Source organism: Cynocephalus volans, chromosome X (assembly GCF_027409185.1).
Source record: "Cynocephalus volans isolate mCynVol1 chromosome X, mCynVol1.pri, whole genome shotgun sequence".
In the NCBI taxonomy this organism is placed as follows: Eukaryota; Metazoa; Chordata; class Mammalia; order Dermoptera; family Cynocephalidae; genus Cynocephalus; species Cynocephalus volans.
The window spans coordinates 21,845,344-21,861,145 of record NC_084478.1 but is presented as its reverse complement, the minus strand read 5'-3'; the positions used below and the strand labels follow the sequence as shown (position 1 = coordinate 21,861,145).

At 38.2% G+C, this 15,802-nt stretch overlaps 1 pseudogene; it reads left to right on the top strand.

Moving 5' to 3' along the window:
- The first annotated feature begins 6,877 nt into the window (after positions 1–6,877).
- On the top strand, positions 6,878–14,881 carry LOC134367802 (archaemetzincin-2-like; annotated as a pseudogene).
- Positions 14,882–15,802: the final 921 nt, after the last annotated feature.

Below are 15,802 nucleotides of genomic sequence, written 5' to 3'. Positions count from 1 at the left end.
TTATGATTTGTAACAATATATATGCTCGTAATATTGATTTGATCAACCTATCCCAATGTTGAACCCCCAAAGTTTGTATAATCAATTTTGATTCAATAATTGTTTTAAAAAAATTATTTGAAAATTATATCAAGTTATTCAGTGATGCATGAAAATTAAATGTTTATAACTTGAAATTGACAAAATTTATTTATTCTGGGAAATAGAAACTAGTAATACACTAATTGAACACAGGACATATTGGAACAAAGAATAGTAGAGGTTCAAGTGGAGAAATGCCTATATGAAGTTCTAGATAAATTGAACATGTTACCGATCTATTATACAAAAGAGGTGATTGTATATTCTGTTAGCATGAATCCATTCAGATGTGTCCTGTTAAGTTGATAAATGACAACTAGAACATAGGTACTCAACGTTGAATGCTCATCTGAATTCACTAAGGAGTTTTAAGGATCACAGATGGAGCATTTTCACTTATGATCATGGCAGAAAAACTGGTGATAAAATTAGCCCCCTGCCATGAACAACTAGAAAAATAGATGAAATATGTGAAACAGCTCTTTTCAAACTGGAACAACTAGTAGTGCAGGATCCCTGAGAGAAGAAAAAAGGGTGAGCCCTGCAGTAGTCCCAGATTTCCGCCTGGAGGCGCTTGTTAGATGCTGGTAGAGGGAGGATGATCCCAAACTGAGAACCATGAACTTTCCTGAATTAAGAGACAGAGATAAAAGTTTGCAAAGCAGAGGTGGCTGAAATATGTGAGACAGCATACCAAAGCAAAGGGGAGTTCTGCACTGATTGAGGCGTATATATCTGAATCGGGCTCTTCTTGAATATTTGGCTGAATAAGTGTCACATGCATAAGGTGAGAAAGCACATGGTCAGACAAAGGACAGCTATCAGGGAGCTAGCAGTTGAACAGTTCCCAAAGTTCACATGGGCCAGGACATAACCAAAGTAATGTAGCCCTATCGATCACCCTGGGAATTCAGTAGAGACCCCAGAAAGGCCATGTTATAGGAGAAAGGCTATGCTAGCCCTAGAATGAAAGCTAACTTAGACCCATCCTAACAAAGCTTAGAAAAAAAAATCTCATTAACAAAATGCTGATGTACAACAAGTACATAAACCTCCAAAATGGAACTAAATATTCTTTCAAGGAAAACAGCAGGATCTAGATACTTGACAACATTCATAATTTGCAGGATTCAATCAAGCACTAAACATGCATGTAGCAGGAAAATATGACTTATGATGTGGAAAAAAATTAGTTGAGAAGACCCGGAATTGACAGAGATGATAAAATTAAGAAGGAATTTAAAAGTTATTGCAAAAATGTTTAAGAAATTAAAGGAAACATAAATGTAATGAGGAGAGAAGTAGAATCTAAAACAAACCAAACCAAGAGAAAGGGGGACAAAATGGAACTTGTGGACCTGGAAATTTCATCAAACATCACCTGGTTGTGTGGCTGTGGCTTCATTCATTCTGTCCCTTCTTAGCCCACTTGTCCTTGACTTGTCAATAATAAGGAAGTAATTATAGCTAACTCTCCCTTTTGGGGCATCATATTTAAATAAATATTCTTTACAGTGTACATTTATATTAACTTTTACTGGAGATTATTCAAACCCATAAACCTCATACTTGATACAGTTAGTAACTGCTGAGAGTAAAAGAGCTGAACTAATGACAAACAACATTGTGAAACCTGACGTGTTAGAAGTCACAACAGCATTTTTCCCTTCTATCGAATGGGGGTGGGCTCACACCCAGAATCCCCAGACCCAGAGACGTTCATTCAGTGAACCAACCAAAGGAAGTCTGCTGGGTTGCAAGGGCTGCTTCCCCAAAGGTGGTCGCCATGGCTTGGGAGGCGGTGGTTCTCAGAATCCCCAGCTGCACACGTGAAAAGGGCAAACGCCAGGGGTACTTCCTGAAGGAGACTCTGTGGTGTGAGTGGTGATCTGCATTGTTATAAGGCCAGAGATCATCACTTGCATAGTAGATGTGGAGGAGTCGCTGGGCAGGGTAGTAACAGAGGCTGGAGGCCTAAGAGTTGACCGTGACCTCACTGGCCTCTTACCTACTTTTCTGGCCCTTGAGAAAAGTGCCTTGGTGACCTTTTTCCCCTCCTCCCCTACCCAGTTTCCTCTTTTCCCCTCCCTTCTGGCAAGACCAGCTGCACACTTCTGAACCTTTTCCATCTGCTCACCTTCCTCTATCAAGATCATTGCTCTCCTGCCTGTTTTTAAGCTACCTGTCACAGGAAGGCTCCTGGGCAGGTTCTGGCACTCTCAAGACTCAGCTTTTCTTTTGCCTTTTATTATATTATCAAGACATACCTAGGGAAATTCCAACAGAGGAATATCAGTCATGGTTCCAGGCCAGTGAGGAAGATACTATGGAACAAGGACCTTTGCTCCCAGCCTGTGTAGCCTGCACAAGCCAGGCCACAAGGCTTCATGCCCTACAGCCCAATCCAAATGGTGGATTCCTGGACTCCTTCACCCTCTCCCCTGCCTCCTTCCTTCCTCTACTTTCCAAAACACGGCAACAAGGTGTTTCCTTTCTGCACAGGGAAGGCCTCCTCCCCCTAGCCTTTCACCGTTTTATTACTCAGCTCCAGAGAGCATCCAGCTCGGCTCTGTTCTCGGATAGCGGCCAGAGGTTTCCTTACGCCTCCAATTTGTTTCCCAAGGAGCTGGCAGCCTCCCTCCTGGGCAGGGCCTGGCCCACGGAGCCCCATTTTTCTGTTTCCTGATTTCTGGTGTGACATTGGGCTCCTAACATCAGAATTCTCAAGGCCAATGTTTCTCCAAAGAACCATTAATGAAAACTCATTCCATGAGTGTGGTGTTTTGATGAGGGGAGTGGGTCTTCAGCCAACATTTTTAAGGATTGTTTTTGCCCAGTTCGAGGGATAATTTTTGGTTAAGAAGATAAATATGGGAGGTCAGGTTGAGAAAAAGACTAATCTGAGCAGTCTCCCATGGGGGATAGGAAGTGACCAGCACTCCAGTTGGGAGGCATCAAAGTTGGCAGCTGAGGGTGAGAGAATACCAGGAACTAAGCAAAACTATATGGGCCAGAACACAACTATTCTTTAATGACATGCTGTGGCTTAGAGAAATACTTTCAGAAATAATAGGTTGAAAAAGTCCTGCTGCACCTCATCAACATTTAGAACACGGGTGCAAACCACTGCTCGCCTCCTGTTGTTGTAAATGTAGATTTCTTGGAACAGAGCCCCACCCATGAATATTCTCTGCTGCTATTTTTCCTTCACAATGGCAGAGTAGTTGTGACAGAGAGCACATGGCCTACAAAGTCAGAAATACTTACTATCTGGCTCTCTACAGACAAAAAGTTTGCAATCCCCAGTTTAGAACGCTGCATCCTGTAGAGCACTGCCTGACAGACCTCTTTCGTTAGCAACACTGTGTATTTTTGTGTAGAATATTTTGAATGTGGAAGCCCATGAGAAAGAAAAGTACAGAGTCATATGGGGAGGGATAGGAGTCCCAGAGCACAACAACTTAGCCTTCCCTTTGGTCCCACGGCTGGTGTCTCTAGAACCCAGGGGTCCATGGAATGAAATTTGAAAATCACTTCACAGAGCACACTTCTGGAGAGCAGGACACTGCTTTCATTTTTTATCTATTTAGGGACTGGCACATAAAATACACTCAGGACAGATATGATGAATGAATAATGGGTGAATGCCTCCAGTCAAGACCCAAATCCCCATGGCTACTGGGGAATTTCTCTCCATCTTGTCATCCAAACTCCCCACAAGACTGACTTACACCCACTGTCTCCTCTTTCCTTAAGTTCATGTCACTGGTTTCTGACATTAGCCCGATCCTTGTGCTAGACTGTTGTCACTGAGGTGCCCAGTGATAACCCTAACTACTACAGTCCATGGGCATTCTTCATTATCTACAGGTGATGCTTCGAGCATTTGAAAGTTCCAGAATCTCACTACCCCCTTGGCTTCTTACCATAATCTCATGATTTTCATCTCTCTCTGACCTTCACTTTCCTGTGTCAGAAGCGGACTCTGCGTTCTCTGTTCCCTCCTTAAATGATGATGTGGTTTCAGCACTGACACAGCCTCAAGTCTATATCTTTTTAAATTTTTTTAAATTTATTCATTTTTTTGTATTTATTTTATTTTTTTTTACATTCTAAGATGTTGTGGGGCACTTGGGGGGAGGAGGATTGAGAATAAGGCAGAGGGATGATGGGGAGGAAGGTTGAAAAAGGAGGGAAGGTGGTGTGGTCGAGGCCTGTGGCACCCCCTCATTCTGGCAGGGGAGCCCAGGGGCTTCAGGCAGCCGCTCAGTCGTGGCTGGGCTGCATGCAGATGTCCAAGGGCTGTGGCTGAGGCCCCTCCAGCTCAGCTTGGGAGCCTGGGGCACTTCCAGTGGCTCGGTGGTTGTCGCCCAAATAGAAATCTGATTGTTAAGTGCTTGCAAGTCTCCATTCTAAATCCAGCCTACCTCCTAAGTTTCAGACTCATTTATTTAACCCCCTGCTGGCCAGTTCCACCTGGCACCCCAAACCCACCGTGTCCTAATTGGAACTCACCATGTTCCTTACAGCTGTTTCCTCTTTGGTCTCTCCCTCACTTGAGGATGCCATCACCCAGCCAGTTCTTGTCAACTTCAACCCCATGACTTTGGCATCTTAAATCAAACATCAAATTTTACCAAATTTGTGACCTAAGGATTTCTTGAGTCCATCCCCTTTCTCCTGCTCCTGTCATCGCTCAAGATGGCTGCAGCAGTCTCCTAGCTGGTCTCCTGAAGCTTGTACTATAATCTCTTAATGACAATATTAGAAATAAGAAAATTTAATCAATTATCTTTCAACAGAAAAACTGTCAAATAAATAAAGTAAAGCTATAATACTATAAAATTAAAAAAATAAGAAAAGTTTGTAGGTCAAATAAAATGCAGTTTTCGGATCAATATTGTAAAAAAAAATAAAGAACTAGGCAATATTGTGTATACACTGTTTATTTGGTGGTAAGACCCTTTGCTTTATATTTGCTGTATTATTTAATTTTCACAACCATCTGTTAATTAGGCTGTGTGAATCAAAGCTGTGCTAATGAGCAGTAAAGCCAGATCTTCTTTGCAGTGCTCCATTACAGCTGAGTTGCTTGAGAAGTTCTAAAAGGTTGAGAACTAGACAGGAGATTCCTGTATGCAGCGATGGTTGTGCTGACAAGGTAGATAATGTCAGTACCAAGTATGGAAATAAGTGAAGAGACAAAGACGAAGAAAAACAACCATTTGATCAGTTAGAGCTGATGACAAGTTAGTTTTAGAGCAACAACAACAACAAAAAAATTAACCTGAACATGAATATCAAAGTGGTCACTGAATACCACTAAAGCAATGTAAGAAAAGCTACTTCTAGATATTTGTCAAATGGGATATAGCACAAAGTTTAATGTAAGAGCTTAGAAACATCCAGAAAGAAAAAAAAAAGTGACCTACAAAGGAATGAAAACAAAGCTGCATTTAGACTTTTTGTTTTCAATATGAACTAGCAGAAAACAATGAATTTATACTTTCAGACTCCCTAGAGGGAAAATGTGGTGACTTGAGAATCCCACAGCTAAGCTACATTGGTTTTAATTCATGGAGACAAATAATTTAATCTTTGAAAAGTTAAATGCTTACAAAAAATACTACCTGTGTATCTGTTTTCAAAATACTACTTGAAGACCTTTTCTAAAATTAATTAACACTAAAATCTAGAATAGTTAAATCATTATTTAAATTGGTTCTTCTTAAGAGGCTGAATGCCCTGAGTTCAATATATCTCTGGTTAATTTATTGCCAGGTCAATTCTCCAACTCTGAGTAAACGTTTCTCAGTGCTTGCCAAAGTTGTCTCCTTACAATAATTATAAGATTAATCTACTACTAATTTTTTTTTAATTTTTAATTTGTTTATTTGTTTAATTTCTCATGTGTCTCTCGTCCTACAGTTTAGTGAGAAAATCTTGCCCTTGTTGACAATGACATAAGCTAATGACTCTTGCTGTTCTAACTCAGTAATTGGTAATAATGACTAAACTGATTTGGAGACTTTGCTGGATAAAATTACACCCCAAATGAGTTTTCTCCGTATTCAAAACAAGCATAATTGAATAGAAAGATATAATAGTCCCACTTTTATTAAGAAAATGTAGTGGTTCTCTACAACTTTAAATGCTATATTGGATGTGTTGAGCAATTTGTGTTTTTATTTTATTGTTGTTCCTTCCATTTAAAAATCTTCAGTGTTGAATTTATGAATATTCCTGATTTCACTATTTTTAAAAGGACAAGATGTTCTGAATGATGTAAACTATATAAAAATATTTGATAATAAAGATAGTAAATAAGTACACAAAAATGATGATTTCTATCTGGGTGGTTGTATTTTGGGTTATGGTTTTTCATCATCGTTATAGTTTCTTATACTTTGCATATTTTTAAAAATAATGTTAATAAGAAAATAAGAATTGCACAACTGATCACAAATAGCATTTATTAAAAAAACTGAGAAAAAATGTCTCCAGGCATAAATACTTTGTCAGGATGGTAAAAGCAGTGGTATTTTTGACATCATCTGATTTCCTGTATTTTCCAACCCTATCTCAAGCTTCAGCTTTCACAATTCCCATACTCAGCCCAGCAAACAGCAGCCTTTCTCTGTGAGAAAAAGAGAGTCACCTTAAACTTGCCCCTCTGCAGTGCGCTGTGGTCCTCTCTGCACTGTCTTTATCCCCTCCCCAATTCCAATAGATCCCGACTGTAAGTTGCTGCTTCCTTCTCATCAAAGCTAATGGAAGACTCAATGTGGGGAGCACCATGCCGCTCTGTACTGGTCTTTCTGCACCTCGAAGACACAGAACAGCCCTACCTTCTCCTGATGAGGAGGTCCACGTGATGACTCTGCTCCTTGCCTGCCAGAAAGAACCAGGAGTCAGCCACGGCTTAATGTGAAATGGGTTTCTTAGGGAAGAGATGAGGGAGAAAAGAGGAGTAAGACCAGGGAGAAGAGCAGATGGGAGGGGAGAGAGCAGTGCAGGTTAAGGGAGGAGGTGACATCTTCTTTCCACAATAACTTCCTCGACCCCCATCCTTCCCCACCACAGTGACGGAGAACAATACAGCTATGTTCTCTGGCAAAAAGTTGATGCAAAAAATAAGTAATAACACCTTCAGAGAAATTTGAATTTTCAATGCCTAAAGAGTAATACATAGAAACAAGTAATATCCAACCACCTCTTGCTTCCAAACTTCTCAGGTTCTCTTTTACAGGCTATTGAATTAAGATGATGGAAAATTCTAGATTGGACCTACCAGCATATTATAGGGTTCAGTTTAGTCTAGTTTTGTTCTTTCCTTTGATTAAGCTAGTTTGATTAAGTAGCAAATGCTAGTTGCTTGGAAACTCTTTGTCAAAGCTATTGTTTTGGATGTCATAAAGAAAATATTATGCCTTTATCTGTGTTAAATCTGTATGAATACTTTTCTTCTGATATCTTTATATTAATTTGTTTACTAACATTTTTAAATGAATTCTTATTAATTATTTTGTAGGGTTTTTTTATTAGTATTAGAAGTGCTTAGTGGTTTTACTTTCTTCTATGTATAGAACAACATCTTCTTAGATATTAATATGAGTGCCCACTATTTTAAAAATATTCTTCTTGGAAGTTTTGACATTTTATTTCACTTATTTATTAAAAATTCTGTCTCTTAGGCCTATTTCTTTTGGGCCTGCTTGTTGAGTCTTTTATTACATAGGGATCGCAGATCTATCTACAACACACTTATTTTATAAAATTCATTGCAGTTGTCTTTGAACATGTCACATGTTCATTTGTTTCTGTGTTATGTCTCATTAGCGTCTGAAAAAAATTGTTTATTCTAATTTTGCAGCGTGTTGAGTTTAAACATAATTTTTTGAGGAAAGCCTTGTACACTGTTGGTGAGAATGTAGATTGGTGCAGCCATTGTGAAAAACTGTATGGAGGTTACTCAAAAAATTTAAAAAAGAACTCCCATGTGATGCAGCAATCCCTCTTTTGGGTTTATACTGAAAGGAAATAAAATCAGTACCTTGTAAAGATATCTGTACTCCCCTGTTTATTGCGACATTATTCACAATAGCTAAGAGATAGAAATAACCAATATTTCTGTAGACAGGTAAATGGATAAAAACTGTGGGGTGCTGGCTGGTTAGTTTGGTTGGTTAGAGCACAGTGTTGTAACAGGGTCAAGGGTTCAGGTCCCCATACTAGCAAGCCACCAAAATAAGCAAGCAAACTAAAAAACAAACAAAAAACTGTGGTATACATACACACACACACACAGATGAAAGCACACACACACTAGAATATTATTCACTCTTAAAAAAGAAGATCCTGCCATTTGCCACAACATGGATGAACCTGGAGAACATTGTGCTAATTAAATAAGCCCGACACAGAAAAATACTGCATGACCTCACTTACATGTGGAAGTAAGAACATAAAGTTGCATACGTAGAGATAGAGAATAGAACAAGGGGTTTCCAGGGGTAAGGGGGTGGAGAGAAAATGGGTAAATGTGAGTCAAAGCATATGAAGTAGAAGACAGAGTGAAGAAGCCAGGAGATCTACTACACAGCATCATATTAGTTAATACTGTGTCATAGTTAATACTGTAGTTAATACTGTGTCGTATTTGGGAGTTTTGCTAAAAGAGTAGATTTTAGGTACTTTTATCACACACACACACAAAAGGAATAAAATTGATTAAACTGGTTTTCATAATTTACCAGTTGTCTTTCTCTATAATTTAATTATTAACTTGTCATTCTTTATTTTATGGAGTCCAGAAACAAAAAAAATCAAAATATTCTTTGTCTGCTTTTTTCCCCATGGTGTTTTCTTTTTCTGACTTGTTTGGTATACTTCACCCAACTGGATTCCACAAAAGTGTAAGTGGAACTTTTTTGCTGTTTTAGTCATAAATTATGATTTAGTTCTCATTTTTCGTTTTTGTCACTAATTTCTGGAGGAATTGGAAGTTGTGCATGGGCATTTACTTCATTATTTACTTAGCTTTTCATGGGGAAATATTTAAAGGGAAAAAACATCAGCAGGATATACAGTTTTAAATTATGAAGCAACATTGAGAAATCACCATTAATTCCTAAATCCATTTTTATCATCACATGCTAGTAGTGAAAATGGAACTATCTGCAATCCGTTGTTCATCACTATAGTAATGAGTTTTGGATGATTTTGTTTTATTTTAATCTCCAGTTGAAATTTCACCCCAAGAAGGGTTTTCTTACTGAAAATTATGATAAGGAGGGTTTCCCATGTAGTTGGTAGTTTGGTTTTTACGGCTTTTAATTTTTTTTAATCGGCAGCTGGCCAGTGTAGGAATTAGAACTCTTGACCTTGGTGTTATCACACCATGCTCTAAGCGACTGATGTGTGTATATATATGTCTGTATATATATATATATATATATATATATATATATATATATATGTATTTTCAAACAGGGTCATTCAGTTTCTACGCTGTTACATAACACAAGTTTCTACCAACTCCACGGTACTGAGCATACAATTGAAGTAACATGCCTGCCTGAAAAATAAAAACTAAATAAATGTGCATTATGATATTAAATTTTCATTTTCCAAGGCAGAGATTAGAGTTTATGTATATATCAAAGTTCTTTAAAAAATTAATTTTATGTATTTTTTTCCGGGTAATTAGTATATTCAACATTACACAATGTAATCATTTTTTGTGGCTCTTTACCAATTTCTTGCTAACCACCTCCCTCTCCTCCCACTTTCTCCCCTCTGGTAGCCTCAGTTCCGTACTTTCCTTCTGAAAGTTCAATGAATTGTTGTGATTGTTGTATCTTTCTTTCGTTTTTCTTTGCGTATTTTTCTAACTCCCACTTATGAGGATATGCAGTATTTCTCTGTCTGTGCCTGGCTTATTTCACTTAACATAACTTTCTCCAAGCTCATCCATGTTGCTGCAAATGGCAGAATTTCATTCTTTTTTTATGGCAAAGCAGTATTCCGTTGAGTATATATACCCCATTTTCTTTATCTAGTCATCCATTGGTGGACATTGAAGTTGGTTCCATTGCCTGGCTATTGTGAATAGAGCTTTGATAAACATGGGACTGCAGGTATTCCCTTCGACATGATAATTTCCATTTGTTTGTGTATTTACCCAGCAGTGGGATTGCTAGATTGTAGAACAGGTCTATCTTTAGTTGTCTGAGGAAACTCCATACTGTTTTCCATAATGGCTGAAAATTATAATAAGGAGTTTTTCCTTATTACTTATTGTAATAAGGAGGTATTTCTTGTTAATAGGTTTTCCTATCTACCTACCATGTTGTTGGTAGATTGGTTTAAGGCTTTTAATTTTTTTTTATTGGCAGTTGGCTGCTGTGGGGATCCCAACCCTTGACCTTTGTGTTATAACACCATGCTCTACCCAACTGATAATTTTTTCAAAAAAGGACAATCAGTTTCCAAGCTGTGACATAACAAAAGCTTCTACCAATTCCAATGTATTGAGAATATAATTGAAGTAACATGTCAGCCTGAGAAATAAAAAGTAGGTAAATTTGCTTTGATATTAAATTTCCATTTTTCAAGGCAGAGATTAGAGTTTATGTCTAAATGTTAATGATTTGTTAGTAAATATTCTGATATGTAGACAGTATTCTACTTCAGAAGGCCAAATGGTTGTCAGTGCTTGTAGTGAAAATGCACTGTCCAAGATCCAACAGACTTTTATGTACAGGCACTAAAGGGACACTAATGGATGTCCAAAGACAGCATCTTGATTTAGAAAATAATCTGGTGGTGAATGGACTGTCTTGAGGTCTGGTGGCAGGGGAGGGCACCGGCATACCACTTCTATGAACAGGCCTAGATGTGTGGGTCCTGTAAACTTTGCAATAGAACAGCTCTTTAACCCATTCAAACTGTGGAAATAAACAAATACCAACCAAATAAGAAAAATCAAAGGCTGTTTATTCACTGCTGGCTATAGCAAAGGAGTCAGCCACCATCATTTGCATTTTGGTAGAGACTCAAAAGCAGTCAGAGGAGTGAGAAAGCTTTATAGTGGAAAGAAAGGAAGGCTTTAAGTATGCCCTGATTAGAGATTGTTGGCATTGGGGAGTTATAGATGACCTAATCAGAAGTTGGTCACCCTTAGTAATTGGTTAGGGATACATATTTGGCTGACTCTGGTTGGTTGTAAGTTGAAAACTAAAACAAAAAGGAAAACTGTCAGCTATTCATCAAGTTCTGGACATTTTATTGTTGTTAAGGAGGTTACTGTTTGGCTTCCTGGATTGTTACTAGAGATAGATGTCTGACTTCCTACAAGTTTGGCTAATAGGTAATAAGCTGGCTTCCTAGGCTGGTTGCTGTAGATAATGGGTTGGATTGCTGGGCTGGTTGCAGCAGGTTGTGGGTAGAATTCTATTTTTATGTATGGTCTGTTTATTGTCCATTTGTAGGTTTAGTCTCTTAAAATTGAAGGATGAATGTTCTGCATTGGAACACAGTATGAATGGAACATTCCGGTCATTATGCAAATGTGTCAGTCAGAGTTCTCCAGAGAGACGGAATTAATAGGATATGTTATAAATATATGGGAGGGATTTATTAGGGGAAATAGCTCAGACAATTGTGAAGAAATGTCCCATGATAGGCCATTTGTTTACTGGATGCTGGTAGTGTGACTCAGTCCAAGTCCGAAGGTCTCAAAACCAGGGAAGCTGATGGTGTCCTTGGTGTAAGTCCTGGAACCCAAATGCTGAAGAGGCTGGAGCTCTCATGTCCACAGATAGGAAAGAAGAGTGTATCCCAGCTCCAGCAGATAGAGAGAGAACTTCACATTTTTCCTCTGTCTTTTGTTGTCTCTGGACCCCGGTAGATTGGATGGTTCCCACCCACATTGAGGGTGGGTCTTTCCCACCCAGTCCACTCCAACTCTCATAGTAATCTCTGCAGGAAACACCCTCATGGACACACCTAAAAAGATAGCCTTACAGGTTTCTCAGCATTCCTTCATCTAATCAAGTTGACACCTAGAATCAACCTTCACAGCAAACAATACATAACTTTTTTATTGATTATACATATTCACAGGGCAAGAGTAGACTGTCAGCAAATCAGCCCAAGATTTGCTGAGCAAATCAATGCTATCATTATGTCCAACACCTCAAATTGAAATTATTCCCCATGTTCCCCACTCAACCTCTCCCCAGTGCCCCTTTCCTTTCCCCCCTATCCACGCTGTGGCCACCCTAAGTCTGTTGTCTCCCTCTGCAAGTTCAACACAACACTGTGGTCTTTCTTTCCTTCCTTCTTTCTCTCTCATATCCCACTTATGAGTGAGGGCATGTGGTATTTTTCCCTTTGTGTCAGACTTTTTTCACTTTACATAATTTTCTCCAAGCTCATTCGTGTTGTTGCAAATGGCAGCATTTCATTCTTTTTTAAGGCTGAGTAGTATTGTATTGCGTATATATACCACATTTTCCTTATCCAGTCATTCATCGATGGACACTTAGGTTGATTCCACCTCTAGTCTATTGTGATTAGAACTTCAATGAACTTGGGAGTGCATGTATCCTTTCCACATGATGATTTCCATTCCTTTGATTATATATCCAGTAGTGGGATTGCTGGATGGCATGGTAAATCTATCTGTAGTTGAGAAACCTTCATCCTGTTTTCCATAGTGGCTGTACTAATTTACAGTCCCACCAACAGTGTAGAAGAGTTCCCCTTTCTCTGCATCCTCACCAGCATTTGTTATTCTGTCTTTTTGACTATAGCCATTCTAACTGGGGTAAGATGATCTCTCAATATGATTTTGGTTTGTGTTTTCCTGATGATTAGTGATATCGAGCATTTTTTCAAGTACTTGTTGGCCATTGTTATGTTTTCCTTTGAAAAATATCTATTCAGCTCCTTTTCTCATTTTTTAATTGAGTTATTTGTTTTTTTTACTGTGTAGTTGTCTGAATTCCTTGTATAGTCTCGATATTAATCCCTTGTCAGATGTATAGTTTGCAAATATTTTCTCCCATTTTGTAGGTTGTCTTTTCAGTCTTTTGATTTTTCCCTTCGCTGTGTGGAAGCTTGTTAGTTTGATATAGTCCCATTTATTTTTTTCGTTGTTGTTTGTGCTTTTGAGGTCTTACTCATTAATGTCTTTGCCCAGTCCTATTTCCTGAAGTGTTTCACCTGTGTTTTCCTTTAGTAGTTTTATAGTTTCAGGTCTGAACAAACACCATAAACAGCCCTCATCTCAAAGACTCCATCGCTTGTGTTGCAGTATGAGAACTTAGATGGTGAAAAACAGCCGATGAACAAAGCTTTCCAACCAAACAGTGATCTATTTTGACTCTGCTTTCAGAATCATATTGTATCATCTTCTATCCTGAACACCCTTCTCCAAGACTTCGAACAGTTTATCAATAATCTCCATGAAGAAATGTAGTATTTATATACAGTCTATTGGATCTCTAAGGAACATGAGAAGTATCATAAAAGAGTATATTAAATAGCCCAAGGGCTGCTGTGAAGCATTTTTCTATGGTTTGACAGTAAAAGTCCTAGAACGGTTTCCTGTTTCTGCAATTTGGTATTTCTTTTGATTTAATGATAACACAGAAAACTTACAGATTCATACAAGGTATATACTTAAGTTCTTAGAAAGGAAGAAATCTGCAAATTTCTTCTGTATCATGGTGTATTGCTCCATTTCTGTTGCTTCTAACAAAATACCTGAAACTGGGTAATTTGCAAATAAATAAAATTTATTTCTTATGGTTTCAGAGGCTGGGAAGTCCAAAATCCAGGGAATACATCTAGTGAGGGCCTTCTTGGGGGAGGTGACTCCCAACAGACTATTCCGTTCACTCGGGTATAGTCCTCATAATCTAATTATGTGTCCTGAGCAAACAAAAGAGCTAAGCTTCTCACTTGCTCTCCCTAGGAAGCCACCATAACCATGACCATGACCACCTGTTAAACCATCAATGGACTAACCCATTCACTAGGGTATAGTCCTCAGAACCTAATCACATTTCAAAGGCCCCACTTTTCAAATACCATAATTGGATTTCCCACCATCTTAACAATCTTACAATGGAGATTAAGTTTCCAATGCGTGAACATTGGGGGACACATTTAATCCATAGCACAGGGGGATAACAATGATTGATATTTACCAAAGAGACACCTGGAATTTTGTCTTTGAATAAGCTTCTTTGGCAGAGGGCATAGGGATAGGCAGCTTTTCCAGATATGGTAGTGATTTATATTTCTTACACTACAAGTGCAAAGTGAAGAAACTCAAGAAAATATCTTCTAGTGGCTATTCAATTTTTGATAACTGTTTCATTTCTAAAATCACTAGTATTTCATTGCTTCAGTTCTATAAACCTTTAACCCATGAAACTGGACATATATTTGGAGTCTGATATTACCAGTGGCTGGCAAGCATACTTCAAAGTTTTAACCTCCTAAAGACAATCAGCCTCTAGACCTTTGTCCCATCTCTTTAGGCAAGATGCAGTGTGATATTTACTTCAATATTATAGGAAGATTAAAAGCACTGGTGAGGTGGATTAATGATGAATCTACTAACATACCTGGAGTAACTCTAAAACATACTTATGAGAATATTATGAATTGGATGAAAACTTTGGAAGGCTTTGAGGAATGAGATGAGTATATAATGAACTGTCTTCCTGTTCTCCAAAATAGGAACATTCAAATAGGTGCAATTAAAATAAAATTTGCATATTAAATCGAGTAATATGGTAAGTGCTGAAATAAGAACTCATATATAAAATTTAGTCTTGTTGGGTCCCTTTATTCAGTAGTCTCTCTTTGCTTTCTAAGATTCCATCACTACAAAAGCTGTCTGATGCACACACTCCAAATGGTGCCATGCAAGTCTGCAGACAAGAAACGTCAAACTTGGATAGTTCATACACTAAAAATACAAAAAACAAATCCTGTTTTCTCCTATTTATTAGTGCTGGGTTAGAAACAGGTTCCAGTTGTTTTCCCTCTGAAAGCCTCCTGATGTTTGTGCTTTTTCACTTGGATCAGGAACCAGTACCATTTGCATGGAGTCTGGAACATTGGCCAGGGGTCAGTATCATGCATACATGTCTCCTATTTCATCAAAACATCTCAGGCCAGTTCCAGGCCTGCTGGAATTAACCCATAGAGCAATAACCAAGAACCCTCTTTCAAAAAAAAAAAAATCCATTGTTTGATTTCACTCTTGTCTCAATTAATACCAAGCTTCAGTCTTCCATCCTAGTGGTCTTTCAGGGCAGGCTCCTGTGCCACCACCGTCTCATATTATAATGTTGTCATACTATTTCTTAATTTGCTTACTTTTCAGATTACCTTTTGCTAATCTTTCCCAAATAGGCCAAGAGGTCTGTAAAATATTTTTGGACATTATTTTTTACTTATGGAAATGTATCAGATAGTTCCTAGTCCCCTCTCTCTCCTGAATTATTATGATTATTACCCTATACTAGTTTTTCTGTTACTGATTCCTTTCTGATGGTTAACTTACACAGTTTCCTGAAAAAAAACAGAGCATGTGAGGAAAGTAGTGTGACTTACTGTATGTCTAAAATATCTTTGTACTCTTTTCCTCCTTGATAGATGGTTTGATTGAATATAGTTTAAAATAATTGTCCCTCAG